Source organism: Bos taurus, chromosome 9 (assembly GCF_002263795.3).
Source record: "Bos taurus isolate L1 Dominette 01449 registration number 42190680 breed Hereford chromosome 9, ARS-UCD2.0, whole genome shotgun sequence".
NCBI classification, from domain to species: Eukaryota; Metazoa; Chordata; class Mammalia; order Artiodactyla; family Bovidae; genus Bos; species Bos taurus.
The window spans coordinates 70,411,196-70,439,086 of NC_037336.1; the positions used below are offsets into that span (position 1 = coordinate 70,411,196).

The following is a 27,891-nucleotide window of genomic DNA, read 5'->3' on the forward strand; positions in this document are numbered from 1 at the left end:
CTCCTCCAGGACACTACACAAGTCCAGTACACTCCTTACATGTGCTTTTAAAATCTGCCAAGTGAGAAGCCACATGTTCTCTTAGGTGCCTTGGAAGCATGGAAGTATGCCAGCAGACAGAAGATAAATTAATGCAGAAACCTGTTTCCTTGGTGAAGAATCTTGGCCCATTGATCCGTATGGATCACTGATACACTCCTGCAGAGTAAATGACAAATTGCTTTTCTTTGCAACCTCAAAAACAAATGGGAAAATACGGCTTAGTGAGACTTTTTATGTGGCTCCAATCCATTCTACTGAATGCCCTAAAAGGTTGCTGGCTTTGGCTTCAACTCCCCAACAGAAAAGGCTATCCTTCTAGTTCAAGTGGTGGCACAAGCAGTTCTACAACTTGGCTTCAATGACCTGCTTGATCCAATGGTAACTCCAGAACCTGTGGAATTTCAGGGTTTTGTATAATAAACTAGTGGCAAGGTCCACTAGGAAAAAAAACAACAGAAGTCCCTTAGATTCATTGAGCAAAATGATGCTCTTTGTCAAGCCAATATTACCCTTTTGTGGAATAGTTCTAGTCTTACTACTGATTCTCGGCTAAAAAGTAAACAGTGATATACTAGGTGACCCAGTGACTGGAGTTGCCTGCTACATATTAGGTGTTATGTTATCTTGTTGACAGGTTCTTGCTTGGTGGCTCAGACAGTAAAGAATCTGCCTGCAATGCAAGAGACCTGGGTTCGACTCCTGGGTCAGGAAGATCCCCTGGAGGAAGACATGGCTACCCACTCCAGTATTTTCGCCTAGAGAATTCCAAGGACAGAGGAGCGTGGTGGGTTACAGTCTGTGGGGTTGCAAACAGTCAGGCACGACTGAGTGACAAACACTTTCACTGTCTTGTTGATGTATCTCTTTCTAGATTTTGTATGTTAGTCAACCTGTCTCTCACTCCAACTTCTGCAGTACTTGTTCAATGGAATAAACAACCAGGAATGGTTTAAGAATGAAAAACTACATACAGGCTTGCCAACATGGGCTTCCCCTTCTTCAGATTAACATGATTACTGACAATGCCATGTACCAGTTTGCAGCCAACAGCAATCAAAAGTAAATATACAATATGGCACCATTCTTGGGGGTTATGAGCCCGTCACCCAGCGGCAAGACGATTAGAGCCCTTCCATCTTGGTGGAGGTGGAATTTTATATTGACTGAAAGAGCAGCACTATGGATTTTATACTGCTTCTTCTACTGCCCTCCCCCCATGATCCCACCGGCTTCTGAATCCATGTATCAATCACAATCATTCTACCCACCAGTGCTCCTGATGAAGATACTCAATTTAACAGAGGGGGGAAAAGAAAAAAAAAAAAATATATATATATATATATAAAACACAGCTTCCAAAGACCAAGAATTCCTTGGTCTGCCAGTACTCCTTTATCTGGAAGCTGCTGGATTTCTAGAATGTCTAATGGCCTTTTGAAGACCCAATTATGGTGTCACCTGAGAGACAGTATCTTGGGAAGCTGAAATGCAATCCCACGGGACCTTTATGCTCGCAAAGACCCACCATTCTCTGATGCTGCTTCACCTATATCCACAAAAAAAACCCTCAGATTTAGGACCTAAAGTGCGAAAGTGAAGAGAAATAGTTCACATTTACATCTAATTACCCATTTGCAAACTTTCTTCCATCACTTGAAATGATTGAGAGACAATATTCAAGTAAGGAGTGTAACCTGAGTGGAAGCTGAGACTACATGGGGCCACTTGGGGCCAGCGTAGCACAATGTCCACTGAGGTCATTATCAAGGGGAAGTAAAAGTGTGCCCAGGGCAAAGTCAGAGGGAGACGTGTAAACAAACCTTGGGAAATGAGCTGGAGGGAACTAGCTAATACTGCCGTCTTCAATCAGAAAAGTTAGTATGATCTAACACGTAAACAGGAGCAACAAGGATCCGGGTTTGAAAGTCTGGGTTACTCCACAGCCGAGGTACAAAAAGAAGGTAAAAGGAACATGGAATAGCCATCCAGGAGAAAAGGACTAATAGAAACTGCAGCCTTGTTTCCAGCCACTAAGCGGCAGACTACAGCACGTGCCAATATTCTGTTCCTTGCTCTGTAATGTAGATATTTTAACTATTTGTTTCCTTCCCTATCTCTATTCTCCACTGTATTATAGGGGCATGTTGTTAGCAGTTACACTGAAACTCTGGTCCACAGACTAAGGAAATACTGTGACCCCCCATCTTGCTAAATCAGAGGAGGCATAGACTGGAAATCACCAAACAGACCTGGCACTGGAAGCAGGAAACAGATGTGTCTTGGTTCCACCTGGCAGTGGAGATGGGAGAGGAGTTGGGGTTGTATGAGCAATAGCAGTACCATGCTAAATGGGGCTCTTTAACTTTTTCAAGCTTAAATATGAAAAAAAAGGAGAAATCTGTTCAGTATAGAAAACAAAAGAGATGAATTATAATGGATATTTTTGGCCATCTGATACCCCAAATTCTTATGACACTGGATCTTCTTGGTTTATAATATCACCACTGGGAAGTATCATTACAGAACCAGTCCTTAGGGGGAACAAACTGAACAGTTTAGTCACAAAACCATTCTGAGTCCTTGAGCATTGCTGACCTCCATTATGAGTAATGCAGGTGATTAATAATGACAGAGTCCCAGCAACAATCACAAGAAAAGAAAGACCAGACTCATAAAACTAGCTTGCTGCTAAGTCACTTCAGTCGTGTCCCACTCTGTGCGACCCCATAGACGGCAACCCACCAGGCTCCACCGTCCCTGGGATTCTCCAGGCAAGAACACTGGAGTGGGTTGCCATTTCCTTCTCCAATGCATGAAAGTGAAAAGTGAAAGTGAAGTCGCTCAGTCGTGTCCGACCCTCAGCGACCCCATGGACTGCAGCCTACCAGGCTCCTCCGCCCATGGGATTTTCCAGGCAAGAGTACTGGAGTGGGGTGCCATTGCCTTCTCCGAAAACTAGCTTAGCTACTTATACTTAAACCTAGACTGACTTAATGCTATTGAGGTTCCATAAATACCAAAGTTGCTTACAAGTCAAATGCTTTAGCTGACAACTTTCTTTTCACTCTAAAACAATAATTTGAATAACATAGTATCTCATAAAATGAAGTTTCTTAGAAAGGCAACCATTCAGCTTTGCCTAATAGAGTGCATTTAATTAACTGAGTGTTCGATGTTTTTCATGAATGCAAATGTAAAACAAGGCCTCCTACACTCAAGCAGTATGCAATCTAGAAAAGGAGGGAAAAAAGTATCAATACATAGTATAAATGCTCTCATAATGTTTCAAACAAGGACCTATGTATAGGCATTCTACTGAAGGACAATCCAAAAAGCCTTAATGGAGGAGGCATTTGTATTATTTTTGAAGTGCAAGATACCAGACACTTTACTTTGGAGATTCGAACCTCGATATCATACTTAAGACATAACTTGATATTCAGATTATCAACTGGTTCCCCCAACCACAAGGGTAAATAAACTCCTAAAAGAAAGAACTAGGCATTCACTGTTCATTATCAGATCTCATTATCAGTGTCTCTTGACACTCAATGAATATTTTTAAACTGAGCCACAAAACAGCATCAGAAAGACTGAATCTTATATAATAAGTCTTATGTATTTCTAAAACACAAGGCATATATAAGAAAAAAGTTAAGAGAGGTAGGTATGTCCCTTTATTATTTATTCATTCAACATGGTCTGGGTACCTACTATCCACCAGGATTTCTGGACATCGACAGTCATTCCTGCTTCTTTAATCTGTACAGCTCTAAACTTGAGGAGCAGGCTTCCTAGGTGCTACATTGGTGAAGGATTCACCTGCCAATGCAGGAGACGCACGAAATGCAGGTTTGATCCCCGGGTGGGGAAGATCCCCTGGAGGAGAAAATGGCAACAGGCTCCATTATTCTTGTCTGGAAAATTCTATGGGCAGAGGAGCCTGGCAAGCTACAGTCTATGGGGTTGCAAAGAGTCAGACACAACTGAGTGACTAAGCACACAAACTTGAGGAACAAGTGAAGGTATCATCTGATCAGGTGATGAAGAGCCTATGGAAACACACATCTGAAGTTACTGAATCAAATTTAGGAGAAACATTATATGGTATTAGTTCAATTTTATTACACACATGAAGTTGAAAACCAGACAGAATAACTGATTTGTTCAAGAAACTATGGCTATTTTTAAGTAGAAGAGTTAGGATTAGAATGTAGACATCTTAGTTTCTAAAACAGTATTTTTCAGAGCACTAAAAGGGCTAAGAGTAAAAGACTTTTAAAAAAGATTATTTCATAATGCAGGTATGATAGCTGCCAAAGCAAAGAAAGGAAAAATAAGTGTGCAAAATTGGAGGAATTGAGCTGAGACGCTTTGGTGTTTCAAGTGGTGTTCGAAGTACATTTCAAGGCCTCCCATGGACCACAAGGAGCCTTCTGCCCTGCTGAAGCTGATGAGGAAATAAACACCTGTCCTTTCTTCAGGCCGTATGAGCAAGATTCCATAGACATCACATTACCTAACACCAGCATCACCCTCTTACATCAGTGTCAGGCATATATGGCCTGTGGGGGCTTTCAGCCTCCTTTGATACAGCCCTCCAGCTAACAATGGTTGTTACATTTTGAAAAGGTTAACAAAAACCAAAACAACCATGATGAATACACAAGAGACCATATGTGTGTTGCAAAGCCTAAAATGTTTACTATTTGGCCATTTATAGTAAAAATAGGCTGATCCTTGTCCTAAATTAGTAAAAACTACTAAAATTTTGTAATCATAACTGAGTTCAGTATGGTACTTGAGTGTACTAAGTACACACTATGTTACTAAGTCTATTTCACACAAAATTGAGCAGTGCTGCAAGTCTTCCACTGAGCACTCATCATGTATAAGAAGTTGAACTTCTGCAATTTTCAGAAAGAATACGCCACCCTCTGGCAGAAAGCAAAGAGGAACTAAAGAGCCTCTTGAAGGTGAAAGAGGAGACTGAAAAAGCCAGCTTAAAACTCCTCATTCAAAAAACTAAGATCATGGCATCTAGTCCCATCACTTCATGCAAATAGATATCGACAGACTTTATCTTCTTGGGCTCCAAAATCACTGCAGATGGTGACTGCAGCCATGAAATTAAAAGACGCTTGGTCCTTGGAAGAAAAACTATGACAAACCTGGACAGCATATTAAAGAGCAGAGACATTAGTTTGCCAACAAAGGTCCGTATAGTCAAAGCTATGGTTTTTCCAGTAATCATGATGTTAAAGTTGGACCGTAAAGAAGAGTAAATGCTGAAGAACTGATGCTTTTGAACTGCGGTGTTGGAGAAGACTCTTGAGAGTCCCTTGGACTGCAAGGAGATCCAACCAGTTCATCCTAAAGGAAATCAGTCCTGAATATTCATTGGAAGGACTGATGCTGAAGCTGAAACTCCAATACTTTGGCCACCTGATGTGAAGAACTGACTCATCAGAAAAGACCCTGATTCTGGGAAAGACTGAAGGCAGGAGAAGAAGGGGACAGCAGACGATGAGATGGTTGGATGGCATCACCGACTCAATGGACATGAGTTTGAGCAAGCTCCAGGAGATGGTGAAGGATGGGGAAACCTGGCGAGGTGCAGTCCATGGGTCGCAAAAAGTCAGACATGACTGAGAGACTGAACAACGGCAAAATGATACCGGTACATTAAAGGTGCTGGTGTGTGTCAGTTATTATTTTTAACTGCTGCTCTTCTCACGTTAGTTTAGAAACAATTATGGTTACTTTTTCATTTTATTGGATGAAGATTTTTGCAGAGTAACTGATGTATCGTTACCAATCTATTTTATTACTCTCCAGTTTATGACTATCTCCTCGTTTTAGGATGGTGGCTCATATGATGTTTTGCCTTACTCATGTTGACATGTTCAAAACTCTTTACAAAAAAATTGGTTTAGAGACAGAGAGACAAAAAAGAGGTTTCTAGGTAAGTAACAAACAGGATAGTGATCTAAAATAACTGATAATCATTCCTAGCTTCTCCCAAGTCGTGTCTAGTAAATTTCATTTCATTACCTTGCCTGGGGTATTGTGAATTTTTGAAGTAGTCATATTCATTTTTACTGGCAAATGTCTAATTTGAAAGAAAAAAAAAAAACCCCTTGTGAAACATGAAAATTACGGAATTAATTCTTTCCATAGCCATAAACAGTTACTTGAAGAAAAACTCACCTAATACACTGAGATAGGATTAAATCAAGATGCACCACTACAAGAATACAACGAGCACATTATTTTTGCATTATTCACAATCTACAACTCTTTGCACTATTACTACTAGAGAGGTAACATTAAAGTATATTACATTTTTCATAACATAAGGAGAACACCATTTCCTACACATCCAGGAAAAGTGCATTATTATTTATACAAAACTCAAACCATGTCCTTTCTGCCTCTTCATTCTTTTCTGTACCAAACACCCACTGTGTTCCGTAAGAGTCTGCCGCCATCTAGCGGATGACCTGAGGAAAAACCTGCTTCATAGCAAAAGGTTTTTGTTGTTGTTTTTTTCCTGTCAGTACAACTATAGGCATGCTATCAGAGGCTTTGCACTGTTAGCACCTGTCAGAATTCCCAGGGGATCAGGGAGGACACTGTCTGACCAGTGAGAGTGGCCAGGCTTTGGGGACACCCTGAGTTAGCCCCCAAAGGCACACAGACCACCTTCAAAGAAATGTCTCCAAATAACGGAGAACAGAATACAACCACCTGCTCTTTTAACACAAAATAGCTCTGTTGCTCAATCGGAAATAACTCAGCTGAAACTGTCAATCGTGGAAAAAAAAAATAACGGTTATTAAAACACATGGGCAAGTGGTTTAGAGATTCTGACTCAAGTCTCACCAACATCACACAGAGGAAGACGAGTTTAACACTGATCAGCAAGCAGTCTGGGAGCCAGACAGCTTGATTTGGAAACCTGACCTCACTCGTTCCTGGCTGCTGACCTTGGGCAAGTGATCTCATCTCTCCAAGCTATAACTGCCTCACAGTTAAGTGGACGGAAAATCACCTCTTCCTCAGTCATCAGGAACCTCAACTCGGGGCAATGTATGTAAGGGCTTTGTACTGGAAACAGAAAGAGCTTACTAAATGAGAGAGAATAGTATGAAGAGACTTAATGTTTTTCTTCTGGAAGTCATAGATGAGCACAGTGGCCAGCTATTGGAAGTTGACAATGACCAATTAGGAGCAATCATTGAAGGTGATGTTCTTACAACAAAATGAAGAATAAGAATATTCTTATTAACATATATTAACTAATGTGAAACACGCTGTAGGAGGGTACTGAAATCTAATAAACTCTGATAAAGTTATGAGAATTGTAGAGATAATGATAAATATAAATCAAGACAAGATAGTTATAACCCCCAATTAGGAAGAAAGTCAGCTATTACCTGACAGTAACCATGTCTAGCAGTTACATACAAGTGAGAAACTGAACTATTAATAGGAAAAAACCCTACTAAATATTAAACAAACTCTAAATAAAAGCAAACTCTGTATTAGCCTCCAGGCTTTCCTCATCTATCAAACCATCTATTTTAAAGGGTGCTTTTAAGCATCACTATTATAGAAGATGGTATATATAGAAACATTGCAAAATGGCATAAATTTCTATTCGGTTGGTGCAAAAGTAATTGTGGTTTTGCACTGTTGAACTTTGCTGTTTGATATTGGAATACATTCTTAAATAAATGTGGTTATGTTATATATCATTTTAATGGACATTTCTTGCTTTGTGCTTTTTTGCTAATGCATTACTTGCTGTTTATTTTTCAGTTCAGTTCAGTCACGTCTGACTCTTTGAGACCCCATGAACTGCAGCACGCCAGGCCTCCCTGTTCATCACCAACTCCCAGAGTTTACTCAAACTCATGTCCATTGAGTCGGTGATGTCATTCAGTCATCTCAAAGACTAAGAGCAAATTCAAGCAATTTTTTAATTCAAGTTCAAAATGGGTTGTAAAGCAGTGGAGACAACTTGCAACATCAACAACCTGGCCCATGAACTGCTAATGAACATCCAGTGCAGTAGTGGTTAGGGAAGTTTTGCAAAGGAGACGAAAGCCTTGAATATGAGCACGGTGGCCAGCCATCGGAAGTTGACAATGACCAATTAAGAGCAATCATCAAAGGTGATGCTCTTACAACTACGTGAGAAATTGCAGAAGAACTCAGCATCTACATTCCACAGTCATTCGGCATTCAAAGCAAATTGAAAAGGTGAAGAAGCTCTATAAGTGGGTTCCTCATAAGCTGACTGCAAATCAAAGAAATCATCATTTTGAAGTGTTGTCTTCTCTTATTCTACTCAACAACAATGAACCATTTTTCAACCTGATTGTGAGGTGTGGCAAAAAAATGGATTTTACACAACAGCCAGCGATGACCAGCTAAGTAGCTGGACTGAGAAGAAGCTCCAAAAAACTTTCCAAAGCCAAACTTGCACCAAAAAAAGGTCATGGTCATTGTTTGGTGGTCTGCTGCCCAGCTGATCCACTATAGCTTTCTGAATCCCGGTGAAACCGTTACCTCTGAGAAGTGTTCTCAGCAGATCAATGAGACGCACTGCAAGATGCAGCACCTTCAGCCAGCACTGGTCCACAGAAGGGCCCACAGCAACGTCCGACCACACACTGCACAACCGACATTTCAAAAGTTGAACGAATGGGGCTACGCGGTTTTGCCTCATCTGCACATTCACCTGGCCTCTCTCGTCAACCGACTACCAATTCTTCAGGCATCTCAACAACTTTTTGCAGGGAAAATGCTTTCACAACCAGCAGGACGCAGAAAATGCTTTCCAAAAGTTTGCTGAAACTTGAAGCACGAATTTTTATGCCACAGGAATACACAAACTTATTTCTCAAATAAGCAAGAATGGGTTGATTGTAATGGTTCCTATTCTGATTAATACAGATGTGTTTGAGACTAGTTATAACTGCAAGGAGATCCAACCAGTCAATCCTAAAGGAAATCAGTCCTGAATATTCACTGGAAGGACTGAAGCTGAGGCTGAAACTCCAATACCTTGGCCACCTGATGCAAATAACTGACTCACTGGAAAAAACCCTGATGCTGGGAAAGATTGAGGGCAGGAGGAGAAGGGGACGACAGAGGATGAGACGGTTGGATGGCATCACCGACTCGATGGACATAAGTTTGAGTAAGCTTCAGGAGTTGGTGATGGCCAGGGAAGCCTGGAGTGCTGTAGGAGTCGCAAAGAGTTGGACATGACTAAGTGACTGAACTGAACAGATAATGATTAAAATTTACTGTCTGAAACTGCATTAATTTTGTACCAACCTAATAAAAGAACACAAGATGCTGTTACTGGTAACTTTACGATAATCAGAGTTAGAATCAGGTTGGGCTAATCATTACTCAGTACAAGGTGCAAAAGATAATGTACCATGAAAAAATACCTGCATCAGCTGGTTGAAAATAAGTCTGAACACAAAAAGGTTTGAAGAAAAAAAAAAAATCAAGTGACCTAGGTTTATTTTCTTATATCAAAACCAAGAAAGTATACTGTAATTCTAAAAAGCACATGGTAAGTAGAAAAACTCGTTAGAAAATCTGAAAGAAAACTACTGAAATAATTATGGGCTTTTTTCCCCAATATTTTGTCTTGTGACCTGAACAGGGAGCTTATCTTCTTCATGAGTGAAAGAACTGATGTGCATGGTGGGGAGGAAAATGAAGGATCTTCTAAAGAATGAGTCTTGAGCTGAGAAGCTGCAGGTGAAGCCGGTGCAGCCGGGGCCAAGCACTCTGGTTTACTGTGCTCGCCCTCCTGGCACTCCAACACCCGCAGGCAAGTCCTGCTTCCATGAAGCAGTCTCTCATCTAGAACACATTTAATTTTAAATTCCTCATTGGTTTTCTTCCCAGATATTTCAAGAAAGGCACACAGTGTCACAGAGTTGCAATTTCGGGCATTTTACAGCTTCTGCAGACTAACAAAAAGTTAAATCTGAAGTCATGGTTCTTAAAAATGAACAAAGTACAAAAGCGAGTCATTTGCAAACTGTATCTAAACAGTACTTTGGAATTCGAAGGTGGCCAGAATACTGCAAGCTCTGACTTAGCAAAGACATTCAGACTTACCTCTTGTCACGTGGGCCTGCCCAGCCGACCTAGTTGGAGGGAGTCTAGAATCAGGAGTTAACAGAGGCCGAGAGTAGGACGCGGCCCCTTGAGAGGGTGGTCTGTGTACACAGCTAAGACAGGGGGGCTTGCCAGCGGGGAAACCTTACTCCTTCCGGTTTTCCAGCCTCCTCGGCCCACCTCACCTCTTGGACGAGCTTCCTTCCTGTCATCCGCTGATGGCCTCCCCTTGCTCCAAAAGCAGCTGCAGTATTAGGCATGTGAGGAATCCCCCTCCAGCTTGTATGACAGTGCTTCCTCAACTGTTAACCTCAGTCTGAATTCCTGATCAGTTTTAGTTGCAACACCCTGCTACTCACATGTTATTGCCTCTTCTTCCCTCCCCAAGCCATAAAGAACAGAGTGGGGGTGGGGGAAGGAAACCTACACAAGTTATATTTTCAGAGAAACCAAGACAACAAAAAAATCCTCAAAAATATGTACATGTGGCCAAAAGGAACAGATAAGAGCAGATCCTGGGTGAGAAGCCACGTGTATGGACAGGGAGTGAGAGGGTGTTGCAGATGAGAACAGGGGAGGCAGAGCTCCAAATGTCACCAGCAAGTATCCACCAGCAGAAGACGGTGACTGCACCCCGAGGTGGGGTCCAGGAGCAGCGCTGAGAGGGAACGGGGGCGGCTCTGCTGGGGGAGCTGGAAACCGGAGGCTGGGACCACCCTCGGGCCCCCAGGCTACCCATCTCTTAAAGTGTCACCTTTCCCTAAGAGGAAAGGGACACCTTAGAAAGAAGCAGCTGAACACTGGGGAGTCAATGGAGTGATGGGGGGACACCATGGCTGGAGGGGAAAGCCCTCCTACACCAGGCTAGGTTCTGAGAGGCAGAGGGGGAAAGAAACAGTGCCTCAGGGCAGCACAGAGAGGAAGGGGCCCTAGAGTAGAGTCTGGCTCCTCCCTCTCCCTTCACAGCCAGGAAAAGCACACTCACTCCACTGAATAACAACAGAAAGAACAGATATAGCAACCATGCAGAAGACTATAAAAAACTGTGGAAAAGAACAGCAAAACTCCCTATGAGGAAAACGCAGCAGGAAAAAAAAATGTAACCACAGAAGTGGATAAGGTGAAAATTATAACCCAAAATAGCACTGAATTTTTTTTTTTAACTCAGTGAAGCAACTGCAATTTTAAAGGAAGATCACGCAAGAGGGCCAGATAAGATGCACCAATGAAGCAGAAACTAGAGGAACTTAGGGAAGAAAAAGAATTTAGAATTCTTTTCTGCAATGAATAAAAAATGACAGGTCAGGATAGATGCACAGAAAGCAAGAGCCCCAGAAACAGTGGGTGTCACTCTGGGTTGTTCAGGTCACACTCCAGACTTTCTGATGGTTTTAGCTACAGGTTCACCGTCACTCTCGACTCCTCTCTCTCAGCTCCTGGTGATCTCAGTACCCATGCTGATAACCCTGCCACCATCCTGGCCTGGCAGGCTGCAGTCCATGGGGTGGCAAAGAGTCAGACACGACTGAGGGACTGAACAACAATCCTGGCCTCAGTTCTTTGTATGAAAGTGAAAGTTGCTCGGTTGTGTCCGACTCCTTGCAATCCCATGAACTATATAGTTCATGAAATTCTCTAGGCCAGAATACTGGAGTGGGTAGCCTTTCCCTTTTCCAAGGGATCTTCCCAACTGAGGCATCGAACCCAGGTCTCCCTCATTGCAGGCAGATTCTTTATCAGCTGAGCCACAGAGAAGCCCCAGTTCTTTGTATGTTTCTTTCCAAATGAGCTTATCCTCTATCCTCTAAAAATCACACACTCCAAGATCTAACCGAATGCCTTCTTATTACCAACAACTGTTAACTGTTCCATAACCTTAGTTTCATAGACACAACTTACAAATCACCACCTCCTGTATGCCTAGCACTCTCTGACTGGTACCCTGATCCCAACAAACCTCTGACAACTCCCAGGACCTAGGGCCCTTCGGTCCTGCCTCTTTGCCACTTTCCCTCACACAACCTCCCCCTCCCCCTCGGTTCACTGGCCTCCTGACCCAACTTGCACTCCACAGCCAGCCTAAACATCATCATCTTCTACTCCCCTGCCTGTGTCCTTGAGTCCCTCCCTCCACTCATCTTAACCACTCGACAAATCCAAAACTCTAGTTGAGCCCAATACTGTGGTCCTCTAGTACATGACTGTGCCATACAGCACTTACCAAACCTCTGTTCATGGAGACTTTATCCTAAGATTATAAGTTTAACACTGGGGGAACTTACCACTCATGCTGTTTTTACAAATGAATCCTTCCGAGATCTATATAGAGAAAATACCCAGTGTAATGATACCTAGATGAAAACATTCTCTTATCTGTGCATCCAAGTTCCATTTATTTACATGCTCAAAAGTCTAGTTCTACCCAGAGTAAAAGCCTGAGTTAGGGATTTTGGTAGATAAGAGCTGAAAAATCAACTAATGTCACTCTGTCAGGGTTGGCTTATCATTATGGTCATTATCAGTAATCACTTCAAACAGAAGTAACCTTATAACAAAGGACTATTTAATAAAGGTATTTCTATATTATCCATGAATTACTCTTCCTAATGAGCTATTCAGTAAATGAAAACATCTTTCAGAATCTTGAGTTTTTCATAAAAATCAAAGAAGTTAATATAAATATCTCTTCTCTCATTCTTTATCAATACCTGCCTAAAGCACACTAACCCGCATTACTTTCAAAATACAATACATTACAACAAAGTGTAGAATCTTGGGATTCAAAAGCCAACTTCAGCATTATCTGGGTTTCCTGTCACTTTAAATCCCAGTGCAATATGCCACGGAATGCAGGGCTGTGTTTAGTTTGCGAGGGCTGCCATAACAAAATAGCATAGAGTGGCGGCTTAAAACAACAGAATTTTATTTTCTCGCAGTTCTGGATGGAGGCTGGAAGCCTATGGTCAAGGTGCCAGTGGGGTGGGCTTTTCCTGAGGCTTCTTCTTGGCTTGCACATGGCCTTCTTCATGCTATATCCTCATGTGGCCTTCTCTCTGTGCCTGAGCATCCCTGGTGTTTCTCCCCTTCACATATGGACAACAGTCACACCGGATTAGGACACTACCCTTATGACCTATTTTAACCTTAATTACCTTTCCAAAGGCCCTATCTTCAAATTCAGTCACACTGCAGATTAGGACTTCAACAAATGAATAGGGGAACACAATTCAGTCCATAACAAGGAACTTGACACAGCTTACAAGAGAGAAAGGTAAAAAAAAAAAAATTAATGAATAAATTAAGATACTTGTCAAGTATCTTTGATGTACGCTCAAACACCTGGATGAATGAGTAACTTGTACCAGTCCATAGCAACCTCAGAAAACCTTGCAGGAAGGACCACTCATAATCACTGCAATTCCTTCTACTCAACTCTTAATTACTCTCCTTAATATCATACAAAAGGAAAGGAGATCCTCTTCCACTTGACACTTCAGTTCAGTTCAGTCACTCAATCGTGTCCGACTCTTTGAGACCCCACGGATGGCAGCATGCCAAGCTTCCCTGTTCATCACCAACTCCCAGAGCTTGCTCAAACTCATGTCCATCGAGTCAGTGATGCCATCCAACCATCTCATCCTCTGTCATCCCCTTCTCCTCCCACCTTCAATCGTTTCCGGCATCTAATGAGTCAGTTCTTTGCATCAGGTGGCCAAAATATTGGAGCTTTAGCATCAGCATCAGTCCTTCCAATGAATATTCAGGATTGATTTCCTTTAGAATTGACTGGTTGGATCTCCTTGCTGTCCAAGGGACTCTCAAGAGTCTTCAACACCACAGTTCAAAAGCATCAATTCTTTGGTGCTCAGCTTTCTTTATAGTCCAACTTTCACATCCATACATGACTACTGGAAAACCCATAGCCTTGACTAGACGAACCTTTGTTGGCAAAGTAACGTCTCTGCTTTTGAATATGCTGTATAGGTTGGTCATAGCTTTTCTTCCAAGGAGTAAGCGTCTTTTAATTTCATAGCTGTAGTCACCATCTCCAATGATTTTGGAGCCCAAAAAGATAAAGTCTGTCACTGCTTCCATTGCTTACCCATCTATTTCCCATGAAGTAATGGGACCAGATGCCATGATCTTCGTTTTCTGAATGTTGAGTTTCAAGCCAACTTTTTCACTCTCCTCTTTCACTTTCATCACGAGGCTTTTTAGTTCTTCTTCACTTTCTGCCGTAAGGGTGGTGTCATCTGTATATCTGAGGTGACTGGTATTTCTCCTGGCAATCTTGATTCCAGCTTGTGCTTCAATGGATCCAGACTGCCATTTCACATGATGTACTCTGCATATAAGTTAAATAAGCAGGGTGATAATATACAGCCTTGATGTACTCCTTTTCCTATTTGGAACCAGTCTGTTGTTCCATGTCTAGTTCTAACTGTTGCTTCCTGACCTGCATATAGGTTTTCTCAAGACGCAAGTCAGGTGGTCTGGTATTCCCATCTCTTTCAGAATTTTCTATAGTTTGTTGTGACCCATACAGTCAAAGGTTTTGGTGTAATGAAGCAGAAGTAGATTTTTTTCTGGAACTCTCTTGCGTTTTCCATGATTTCCAACGGATGTTGGCAATTTGATCTCTGGTTCCTCTTGACATCCCTTCAACTATTTGAAGCAGCAATCCAATCCCCCTCTAGATGAAATGTTCCTAGTATTTCCAAATGCTGTATGGATCCATGCATCATAGAGTGATTTCTGTACCCTCTCATTCCCCTCTCCCTTTCCATTATTCATATTAAACAACTGGTACCCCACCCCTACCCCACCCCAGAACCAGGCTCATAGAAAGGTACTGTGCCTTTCCTTTAAGATTTCTAAGATACCTTTTTCCCCTCATGTCATCCTTGTGCAGGAGCCATGCTAATCTTCTCTGTATCATTCTATTTTTAGTATTAATATATGTGCTGCCAACGTGAGCACTAAGATTTCTTTATAAAACTGTTTTGTTCTCATTCAGTTGATTTTACATTGTAGCATTGTAGTCAGGATTGCTGAGCGCTTCCCATCTTATCAAACTGTGTTCTTCTCCTCCAGGGTCACATCTTGAAATCATAACATTCTCTTCTTTAAAGTTTTCTATTCTCACCTTTATGTTCTATCCTTTGTCATCCAATGGATTCTTAATAGCCTCTGTATGCAAAGCTCTTGAGGGATATAATTCTGCATTAAAGTATGATCCCCTGCCATAGAAGAGATTAGAGACTCTGGTAGTAAAGGAAAAAATGTTGGCACCTAGAAAAAAAGCATAAAGATGAAATACAGAAGAATTCACAAGCCAGCATCTCATTACCAAATGAGTGAGAAGAGATTCCTGCCATAAGGTCAAAGGTAAGAAAAAAAATAAACATTTATAATGGCTAGTACATGACACACATACTTATATAGATAAAGGGTAACCTACTTGAGATTATTCATTTGTTCTTATAGGACAGAGAGCTATGAACAGGGCACGTGAAGTTCTTTCTCTTTAGGAGCTGGCATTCTAGTAGGGAATGCAGAAAATAAGCGGACAATTATAGTAGTTTAATATACCAATCAAATAGAAGAGAGTTGGACTATAAAGATGGCTGAGAGCTGAAGAATTGATGCTTTTGAACTGTGGTGCTGGAGAAGACTCTTGGAGAGTCCCTTGGACTGCAAGGAGATCCAACCAGTCAATCCTAAAGGAAATCAGTCCTGATTATTCATTGGAAGGACGGATGCTGAGCTGAAACTCCAATACTTTGGCCATCTGGTGCGAAGAACTGACTCATTGGAAAAGACCCTGATGCTGGGAAAGATTGAAGGCAGGTAGAAAAGGGGATGACAGAAGATGAGATGGTTGGATGGCATCACTGACTCAATGGACATGAGTTTGAGTAAGCTCCAGGAGCTGGTGATGGACAGGGAAGCCTGGTAGGCTGCCGTCCATAGGGTCGCAGAGAGTCAGACATGACTGAGTGACTGAACAACAGACTTACTGATGAAAGGCATCACAGAAACAAAGCTGTTTAATGAGAAACAATGAGTGGAGGAAGCACAGCGATAGGTCAGGGAAGATATGTCTAATGACACAACCTTTGGGCTGAGACCTGAATGCCAAGGAGGAGCCAACTGTGCGAAGATTTGAGAAAATGTTTGAGGCAGAGGAAAAGCAAGTGCAGTTACTCTGAGTTAAGAAGGAGCTCAACTGTTCAGTCAGGGGAAAGGCAACTACTGTGGCTGAAATCTACAAAGAGGGAGAGTGGTTGCAGTTGGAGAGTGAGGGCAAGATCAGCCTTGGAGGGTGTGGTGGGGTATGGCGGGCTGACACGGTCTGACATCCTTCACCTCGGCTACAGTGTGGAGAAGAGACTGCAGGTGGGCAGGAATGGGAGCCGGGGGTACAATTCAGAGGCTGCTATCACCCAGAGAAGAAAGAGTAGGAGCTGGGACCTGCGTGGTGACAGCAGAGGCAGAGGGGAAAGGACAGATTTGGCAGGTAGGACCAACAGGGTGTGCATTTAGGTTGCAAACGGGGAGCAAAAACTACACAGAACTAGGGACGGAGTTTGGGACCAAGGGTAAGAAAGTTCACGTTCAGGACAGTGGTTTACATACGGGGGCAGTGAGGGACAGAGCTCCCTGGAGCTGTATCTTTATTTTAGCTCGTAAAATAAATTTTAGTTCCTAAAACAAACAGAAAGCGTTCACTCACATTCAGTTGTAAACCACACTCGTTTTCAGTCACGTGGGCAAAATCACCAGAGAGAAGAAAGGGTGGCTGCTCTTTGTTCAGATTCCCTTGGATTAAGACATGAATTTTTACCCCTACCTCTGTTCCATGTCAACACCTTAGGCGAAGAAAATCACAACAGTGAATTCAAAGCTACTGAAGCTTTTCTCCTCAAGAGGAAAAAAATTCAACCAGGTATTTTCAGACATGTGACATCAGAAGTAGATATATCGCATTTTAAGGAAGGGAGGGAGGGACGGGTGGAGAGAGAGAACATGTTTTCTACTCGTTTCCTTCTATAAACTGCTTTCCCTTCCACCAACACCCACCAACCAATCGCCCTAGGAAAAGGAAGGAAACACCTCCATTTCCTAGGTAAATACGCCATTTCAGTCAATTTATTAACTTCTCAGGACTGGTGATTCTTTTTAAAGAAAAGTCTGCTCTGGCAACCAAAAAGGAGAAGTTGATGATACCAGCTTCCCTTTTTTGCAGTCATGTGTTAAGGTGCAAAAAGAGTGTTCTTCACCAGACTGTAGTTAAAAGAACTGCATTCATTCTCAAAAGAAACAAAAGGGCTCACACCACTATAGAGATTTTTATGTTTCATCTCAAAGTCCTAAGGACCTCCTGAGAATAAGAGCCAGGCGCCGATCCTTCTCAATAAACAAGGAAAGAAATCACAACAGAGAAACCAATAATATTTACTTCAAATCTAAACAAATCTGTGTTGGATCAACAGCTTTAATCTATAGGAGATATATGATTAAAAAAAATAAAACAATGAAGATTCAACATAAATCTTTTTTCAGTCACCTTCCCTTAATATTTATAATATGGGCTTCAGTTCACACATTTTACGCCCCCCTACAAAGTCCTGACTTCTCAAATCTTCTGGAACACATATGACATATCACGCATATTTTTTCTGCTAAGAAAACTTCTACACGTACACATTCATATTTTATAAAGTTACCAATGGATCTTTTTTTTGGTTCTTTTCCAAAGGCAAGCTTTAGCCACTCTCCAACTTCCTCTTTTAGATGATTCTTTAAACCAATACTCAAATGACAGAATTCTTATTAGCACTGGTAAGACTTACTGTAATATATATGTACGGTAAATTTTTACCTCAACAAATGTGTTTCGTGGTCAGCTGTGGTCATTTCTATCTATCAATTTCCTTCAACTCATAACTTAAGATAATTATGACATGATTCACTCCAGAATCCCTTGTGACTGCAATTCTCCCACCTCTTAATATTTAGAAATAATACATAGCTCTTAGTGGAATTCTAGTTCTAACTTACAGATAACTGTTTCCATTATGGGAATTTAAAAGCATGCACGAAGGGTCCAGATGTGGCAACTGGTTTCTTAATACCAAAGAGAAGAATCTCACATATGTTAGAAGAGCTCTCAGGACTTTTATTTTTTTACTTGGTTTAACCAATTTCACTTGGTTAAAATCATAGCCTGTTAAAGTTAGAACAGACCATAATCCAGCCCACAGAAAAAATATATAAGAAAATCATGCTCTGGAAGACTAGACAGCTTACTCAGGTCACACTGCTCTCTGGATCTGATTTCAGGAAATGTGCATGCATGCACACAGAGCTTGCCTAATTAGAAACTTTCCCTATTGTCTCATTGATTTTCCCCACTCAGCGAAATTCTGAAAAGTCTGGTTCTAATCAGGGAACTGCAATATAAATCACAATGGGACACAACCGTGGCTAAAATGGGTAAAATTTAAAAGACTGCAGATGTCAAATATTGGCAAGAATTTGGAGCAACATAAACGAATACAGTGGCTGGTGGGGCCACTACTTGGGTAACTGGTTTCCTGTATCGACTACAGTTGAGCATACACATTATCCTACGACACTGCAACCCAATTCCCAGACACAGACATGAAACAAAACAATGTACAAGAGTGCTCAGCATTGTTCATAAAAGGAAAAAAACAAAACAAAGCAAAAACACAGAAACACTCCAAACGTCCAGCAACAGTAGAAAGAAAAACTAGATATGGTATGTCTGAATACAGTAATGAAAACAAAGGACTGACAGCTACCTGTAACAATACAGATGCAACAATACTTAGAAAGTGCACAAACCTAATGGGAGAAAGAAGTTTAACATAAATTACTTGATTCCATTAGATAAAGTTAAGAACTAGGAAGGTTAATTGGTGACATTAGAAGTCAGGACGCTGGTGATCTATGGACAGTATGGATGGGCTCTAAGCATGAGAAGGTCTACAAGAGGCTGGCAATGTTCTACTTCCTGATGTGTGGTATTGTAACATAATTTACTGAGCTACACTAATAATTTCTATACAGTTCAGTTCAGTCGCTCAGTTGTGTCCGACTCTTCGCGACCCCATGAATTGCAGCACGCCAGGCCTCCCTGTCCATCACCAACTCCCGGAGTCCACCCAAACTCATGTCCATTGAGTCAGTGATGCCATCCAGCCATCTCATCCTCTGTCGTCCCCTTCTCCTCCTGCCCCCAATCCCTCCCAGCATCAGGGTCTTTTCCAATGAGTCAACTCTTCGCATGAGGTGGCCAAAGTATTGGAGTTTCAGCCTCAGCATCAGTCCTTCCAATGAATACCCAGGACTGATCTCCTTTAGAATGGACTGGTTGGATCTCCTTGCAGTCCAAGGGACTCTCAAGAGTCTTTTCCTTCACTACAGCTCAAAAGCATCAATTCTTCAGAGTTCAGCTTTCTTCACAGTCCAACTCTCACATCCATACATGACTACTGGAAAAACCACAGCCTTGACTAGACGGACCTTTGTTGTCAAAGTAATATCTCTGCTTTTTAATATGCTATCTAGGTTAGTTATAACTTTCCTTCCAAGGAGTAAGCATCTTTTAATTTCACCATCTGCCATGATTTTGGAGCCCCCAAAAATAAAGTCAGACACTGTTTCCACTGTTTCCCCATCTATTTCCCATGAAGGGATGGGACCAGATGCCATGATCTTTGTTTTCTGAATGTTGAGCTTTAAGCCAACTTTTTCACTCTCCTCTTTCACTTTCATCAAGAGACTTCTTAGTTCCTCTTCACTTTCTGCCATAAGGGTGGTGTCATCTGCATATCTGAGGTTATTGATATTTCTCCCGGCAATCTTGATTCCAGATTGTGCTTCTTCCAGCCCAGTGTTTCTATGATGTACTCTGCATATAGTTAAATAATTTCTATAACAACTCTCTCTATATACATGTGTGTGTATAAAATACTTCTATTTTTTAAAATTAAAAAAAGTCTTTAATTATGTGATGGGATGTCAATATATTTATCTGTTTCTTTCAAAAACATGCATTCTTTCTGTGTGTTCCATGTGTCCTGAGTCCTTCTCTGAATTGTGTGTGTTTGCACCAGGATGAAGGGGCCCTGTGAAACACCCTCTTCTGGTTCACCTCATATAGTAGGCTCAAGCCTTTTCAACCCACAGAGACTTGCTTATCCTTGTCCCGGATGTCACAGGTAGGATGTCCCAAACAAAATACAGATGTTAAAGGGTAAACGAGTGTATATCTCCCTTCCTCATTCTGTTAATGAAAATAGTACTGTTTAAAAAAATAACTTGAGAACTAAATCTAAAGTTTGAGAACTAAATCTAAGCATGTCTTTGACGCACTATGATCTTCTGGTCTTTGGATAACAATCGGTTTTATTTGTACGTCAACTTCAGTCTATTGGGAATGGTTGCCTAGAACACTGCACTAAGAAAGATTTAATTCCGTGTTAAGGCCAGAGATAGAGAATACTGTCAAAATGGAGCACAAACACCTTGCTGACTCACAGTCAACAGAACACTTTCTCCCTTAGGATAAAAACAGGTTCTTAATCATTTTAAATGCTCCACAGAGAAATCTCTAATAAAGTTCTAGTTTATTAAATCTATTTACTGCATATACTTAGAAAGTGATATTATTTTAACATAATTTAATTTCTAACATATTTTACATTTACATATTTAGAATATTTAAATATTTTATGCTTAATATAAATTATATTATTGTAATGTGGTTTAAATACATCATGAGTAAAGCAAATCAACAAGACTAGAGATTATTTGTAACAAAAAGTAGCTTAATAGGGAGGGAAAAAAAACCTACTTAAGTTTAAAAACATTTTGTTTCCTCTACCCTACATTTTGCAAAACAGGACTGCCAGAATACTGTTTTGAAAACTCACAAAATTCCAATTTTATGAAATGCTGTTTTGGGGTTCCTCCAAGAATTAAGCCTTTTGACTGCTATTTTTGGTATAAATTAAACCATACAACTCAATATTTTTTTTTTGGTATAAATTAAACCATACAATTTAGTATTTTATATGTTTTCATTGATCTTAATCAAAATTAATATGAAAATAAATTTTCCCACTGCAATCCTCAGGAAGACTTTAGCTTCAGTTGAATAGATGTACATATTCTAAATATGAGGATATTTCCTTACTTACAGCATCTTCTGATTTCTTCTGTAAAATTAGATAATTTGTACTGACACAAATTCAAAAGATGCAAATGTAGTGTGAAGAGAAGCACCTAAATGGGGTGCAAAGTATCATCTTATTCAATCACATTCAATATTATTAGCATTACCAGATGGGGGAAAAAGTGAACTGAAATTTCACACTTCTCCCTTTCACTTCCATGTGATTTCTGCAGAGCCCTTATCAGTAATGCACACTTGATGGTAGGTTAGATTTTTAGCAGTAACTTGCTCTACTGAAATCTAAACTTCCCATCATTTAAACATTTAATCTTAGAATTTAAAAAAGACAACCTTCCTCTGCTTCCCTGGTACACTCACTCTTTCAACTGTCAAAACTTCAAGAAGTTTACTTTCTCTTCTTTCCATAAACTTCTAACAGCTTTCTCTCTCACTACCTATCTGGTGCCTGTGCCTCCTATTTTGTTCAGAACTCAGAAACTTTCCATCTTTACCCATCAAATTTCGAGTCCACACCACACTTTGCAACAAATCTGCACGGTGGATAAAAAGGCAAACCACTTATCAGTGGTCCATTCCCCATAGTCTCTCACCTTCAAAGACAATTCTTTCACAAGTATACTCTCACCAGAATCTCCCTTGTATAGTAGGAAAAAAATGCACCTTTTCTTTGATCATCTTTGTATTTCTATGGTAGAATCTACTAGTTGCCTCCTAAATAATTGATTTATTTATCCCTTTTCTCTCAAATGGAGCAATCCCCATTTTTAGTGAGCGCACTGCAATCCAGCTAAAAGATGCTTTCGGCCTTCCTGGCAGTAGCCACGTGACTCTCAGTTCTGGTCAGTAATATACACAGAGGTGAGAGGGTGCTGGGAAGTCCCTTTAAGTGGAACAGGTCAGTCCTTCTGCCTCCTTTTCTCCATCTACACAAGGAACATGGATAGGACACTGCCTTTCTTTTTTTTTTTTTTGAATTTTCCAAATCTGTGAACCATCTTCTTTTTAGTTAAATATATATATATATATTTTTTTACCTTTTGACCCCCTTGACTGATTTCTTCCACCCCTCACCCCTGACAACCACCAATCTGTTCTCCATATGCAGAAGTTTAGGGGTTGTTTGGTTTGAGTTTTTTTTTTTTTTTTTTTAATTTCACATGCAAGAAAGATCATACAGTAATTGCCCCCTTCTCTGACCTAATACAGTGCACTTGAGGTCTATCCATGTGGTCACAAATGGCAAGATTTCGGGTTTTTTTAATGGCTGAATAATGTTCCACTGTGTATATCTATCTATCCACCACATCATCTTTATCCATTCAGCCATCAATGGACACAGGTTGCTTCCATACCTTGGCTATTGTAAATAAAGCTGTAATGAACATGGGAGTGAGACACACTTTCAAGCTAGCATTTCTGTTTTCTTTGGATAAAAATCCAAATGTAGAACTGCTGGATCATATGGGAATCCCTGGCGGATCAAACGGTAAAGAATCTGCCTGCAATATGGGAGGCTAGGGTTTGATCTCTGGGTTGGGAAGATCCCGTGGAGGAGAAAATGGCAACCCACTCCAATATTATTGCCTGGAGAATGCCATAAACAGAGGAGCCTGGCAGGCTACAGCCCATGAGGTCACAAAGCATTAGGTATGACTGAGTGACTAACACAACAGCACAGTGGTAACTTTACTTTTCATTTTTTGAGGAACCTCCAATACAGTTTTCCATAGTGGTAGCACCAATTTACATTCCCACAGACAATGCATAAGGGTTCCCTTTTCTCCACATCCTCATCAACACCTGTTATTTCTTGTCTTTTTGGTTTCCTTTGCTATGCGGTTTAGTTTGATATAGTCCCACATATGTTTGCTTTTGTAGGTTTCACTTTTGTTGTCAAATTTAAAAAATCATTGCTGAGACCTATATGAAGGAGCCCACCACCTATGTTTTCTTCTAGGAGTTGTGTAGTTCAGGCCTTATGTTCAAGTCTATACCATTCTGAGTTAATTTTTGCGTATTAGTGTAAGCTGGTGGTCCTGTTTCATTCTCTTCCATGTGTCTGTCCAGTTTTCCCAACACAATTTATTGAAGAGACTCCTTTTTGTACTGTATATTTTTGGCTTTATTGTAAATTAATTGATAATATATACATGGGTTTATTTCTGGACCCTCCATTCTTTTTCATTGACCTATGTGTCTGTTTTTAATACCAATACCATACTGTTTTAATTGCTATAGCTCTGTAATAGTTTGAAATCAGAGAGTGTGATTACTCCAGCTTTTTTTTTTTTCTCCCCAAGATTGTTTTGGTTATTCAGGATGTTTTGCAATATAAATGTTAAGATTGTTTATTCTATGAAAAATACCATCGTAATTTTGATAGGGATTACACTGAATTTGTAGATTACATTGGATAATATGGACATAATATTAAGTGTTCTTATCCATAAGCATGGAATAGCTCTCCATTTACATGTGTCTCCTTCAATTTCTTTTCTTAATGTCTGGTATTTTTCAATATATATCCCTGGTTAAATTTATTCCCTTCTGATACAATTGTAAATGGGATTTTCTTAATTTCTCTTTCTGATAATTTGTTTTTAGTGTATAGAAACACAACGGATTTTGAGTATTGATTTTATAACCTGCAACATCACTAAATTTGTTTATATTAGTTCTATATTTTATTAGTTATACTAGTTTTTTGATGGAGTCTTCAGGGTTTTCTATATATATGTATCATGTCATCTGCAAATAGTGAGTTTTACTTCTTCCTTTCCAATTTGGAAGTCTTCTATTTATTTTTCTTGCCTAATGCTCTGTCCAGGATTTCCAATACTTTTGAATGAAAATGGCAATAATGGGTATCCTTATGCTTGTTCCTGATCTTGGAGGAAAAGCTTTTTAGCTTTTCACCATTGAGTATGATGTTAGCTGCAGGCTTGTTACTATGGATGTTACTATGTTGAAGTAAGTTCCCTCCATACCCATCTTTGTTGAGAGTTTATCATAAATGGATGTTAAATTCCGTCAAATGTTTTTTCTCTATTTACTGAAACGATCATATGATTTTTATCCTTCATTTTGTTAATGCACTGTATGCATCACATGGTCTGATCTGCGGAGACTGAACCAGCTTTTCATCCCTGGAATATATCCAGGGATTTATTCTTTCAAAGTCACTAGTTTGCCAGATTCAATTCTCTGTTTTCATCTTATTCAATGTCTTGGCAACATTAGACACATGATGCCTCACCCATCCTTAAAACACTCTTTTTAATTTCCCCAGCAGAGATTGATTTTCTTCTTAACTTAATGGTCATTCCTTCCCTGACTATGCTGTTTTCTCCTTGCTTTCCCAACATCTACATTTTTTTTTTTAATGCTCCAGCCCTCTGAATTCTACTCCCTTCTATGTGATTATTTTAGATTTATAGTTTAAAATATCATTTGTATTCTGATGCCACTCTGGTCTCCAAACTCATGTATCTAAACTAGATGTTTGACACCTCCATTTAGATGTTTAAAAGACACCTCAAAATTTACTTGGCCAAAACAAAATTCTCCCACATCTCCTGAACCGTTGTTCTTCCCATCTTAGTACATATTCACCACCATCCACTTGGCTGCTCAATGCAAAAACCATGGCATCACCCAGATCTCCTCTCTCCCTCTCGCCCCCACCCCACCCCAAGCATTACAAGTCCTGCTGTCTGTGCCTCCACAGTACATCCAGCACTTCTCGCCACCTCCCCCAGCTACCACTCTGGGGCAAGGCAACACCTCTCTCTTCAAAACCCTGCCATAGCCAGGGTGTCCTCTTTCTATTTCCTCAAAGTCTATTTACTAAGCAGCAGCCAAAGTAATCTTTCCAACGTGCAGATCTGATTGTGTCTCTTCCCTGCCTCTTGGACTGAAATCTAAGCTCCACAAGGCCTCACATGGCCTCCACAGCTCTAGGTGACCTGACTGGCCTCCTCTCCCAGTTCTGTCTCTTGCCACTCTTGCCTCAAGTGCTGTGCATCAGCCACACTGGATTTTTCTTTTTTTCCTGTTTTCTGAACACCCTAAGCTCTGGACTGCTTTTTAAAACTACCAGCTGTTAGTAGTTTTCCAGCTGTTAGCAGGCTTCCAACTAATTGCTCTTCCCCAGTATCTTCTCACTATCAGCCCCTCCTCTTCTGCATTCAGAGGATTCTCTAAGCTAAGGCAGCTTCTCCCTAATCACCTGCTCTCACATCACTCTCATTATTTTTTTTCCTTCATGGGAAATTAAGTTGCTCATTAATTAAAAAAAAAAAAAAAAAAAAAAAACCACTGGTTTCTCCTCACACTGGAAACTACAGAACAGGACCGTTTGGATCTTGTTTACTGCTGGATACCCAGGGTCTTAAACAGTGACGAGCAAGCAGTTGGGGCTCAATAAATTATTTGCTGAATGAATAAAGACTTAATATCAAAACTTTAAAGTCACTCAGTCTGAACCATTATTCAGGTATCTAAAACTCTGAGTAACAGACCTGAGAAATATCTTACCACGATATGCTGCTCAGAACTGCACTGCTTCTGAGGTAGACAATTCTATCTCTTAACAACTAGGATTGCTCAAATGCCCTTACTCCTTCGTAAGCTGAAGACTGACTACTGTGGCTCTGTTCATCTGTGGAGAACTCTATGATCAAGCAGGTATATTCCTTGTGTTTCAGACAAGATAGTGCTTCAAATGTCTGAAGGTGGTGACTGTACCTTCCCAGAGTTGAACAGTCCCAGTCTCTTTAACGGCTCTTCACAAGGCTATTAAAAACAAGAGTTTCGGGTCTTCTCTTCACCCTTCCACATACTCCAAGACTGCCCCAAACCACAATGTAGTCACATATTTAGCTATCAACCATGCCATGAGTATGCAACTCTGGTCCAATTTACCTCATAAACCGATCTCTTTCTGAGGGAGCTTGACCTAACTGAAGTTAACTCTATCTTCCTTCCAGTTCAAGCTCACACACCATTTCCCATCCATGCATCCTTCATACCACTAAGTGCACACTGCTTCTGTAATCTCTGGGCACTACAGTCATTCCCATCTTCTTCCCAGAATTCCTGACGCCATTTAGCTTTCCCAACATAAGATACCAATCCTATCCTATGGAAAAAGACCTTCTGGCCTCCCTTCTTGGATAAAGGTCCTGATTTTCCACATATGCAAATTAAAATTATAAACTCTCTTTATCTTCCCACAGGTAGCCTGAGGCAGACTAGCATTATTTCTAATCAGCAGCCAGGGAGCCACAGAAAGGAGAGGCCCTTTTAGTTAACTACGAGAACAGATCTGCAGCCAGAAGAGCAAGGTGGAGCCAACACTGGTGCCCCTGGACAAACTGGAACAACCGTCAGTGCACCGATCCTACGGACTCTCGGGGATAAGGTGGGACCTCCACGCTACTCCCTTCCTTGCTCCTCCAAGAACAGCCAAAGAAAACTAGAGTTACTCCAAATCGCAATATGAGTTACCTTACACTGCTGAGCATAGCAGCACTTTTTTAGAATCATCTGTAATCTAATTTACTCCCTTTGACTCCAAAACACACTAATATCTCACTTCAATCTTTCAGGTAGAGTAATAACTGTTGGGAAGTTAATGATTACAGAAACACAGTTGGTCATCTGAAAACATTTCAGATGTTCCAGTGTGTCAGCACTCTGGCAAACAGAGTAGCCTTAATGAAGTAGGCTGAAAAATACAACTATGTAGGTTAATATAACCTGAAAGAGTTTAGGTAAGTCTGGACGACCAAAATACTGATTGCAAAATGACTAGAATGATCCAGGTATAGGATTAGCTGTGATTCAGAAACAAAAAGTCAAATAAACCTATAGATCAGATCTGTGATTTTTAAAAAAAAAATTATTATATATACTCTGAGAAGTAATAATTCCTAACAATATGCCACATTAAACTAGTTTTCTAGTATTCCGTCTTTGACAAGTACAGCAAAGGATAATTTGTGGGGAACCGAGTTATCTTCTACATCTGCCTCAGGAGATAACAATACCCCCGCTTTAGTTCATCCCTGTCCTTAATAATATACTACACATTTACCCTGACAAAATTAACCTAAATCATATCCAGTCAGATTTTATTTTTAATAAACAAAAGTTCCTAAAATTTGAAAGTGCTTCCAAGTTCCAAAGCTATGAGATTTCATCAGATCTCATCTAGAATCACATAGTTTTAAAGCAAACCTTGGTATCTACATCTGTAAATCTTTCATTAATGAACATTTATTAGCTGCCTAACACACTACAGAAAAATGCAGTTAAGTGTTATCTCTTCTAACGTAATTATTTCTTACATTCATTCTAAAGAGAATCTCTTCTTGGAGGAACACTAGTTGTCCATTTCTGAATCTCCACCAAGTTCTCATGAAGAACTGACAACAAATAGTGAAGTCAATTTAAAACTCAAC

The 27,891-nt window shown here is 40.5% G+C and overlaps 1 protein-coding gene, 1 long non-coding RNA gene and 1 pseudogene across 2 annotated transcripts in view; all 3 read right to left on the minus strand.

Moving 5' to 3' along the window:
- The window catches only part of STX7 (syntaxin 7), a 56,650-nt gene that overhangs the window by 18,740 nt on the left and 10,019 nt on the right, over nucleotides 1-27,891 (minus strand). The window lies entirely within an intron of this gene.
- Nucleotides 3,766-27,889, minus strand: LOC132346122 (uncharacterized). Its single transcript, XR_009495838.1, has 2 exons — nucleotides 15,344-27,889; nucleotides 3,766-14,542 (listed from the first exon to the last, which is right to left on the minus strand). It is a non-coding gene; the product is annotated as an uncharacterized lncRNA (long non-coding RNA).
- On the minus strand, nucleotides 15,064-15,177 carry LOC112448201 (uncharacterized; annotated as a pseudogene).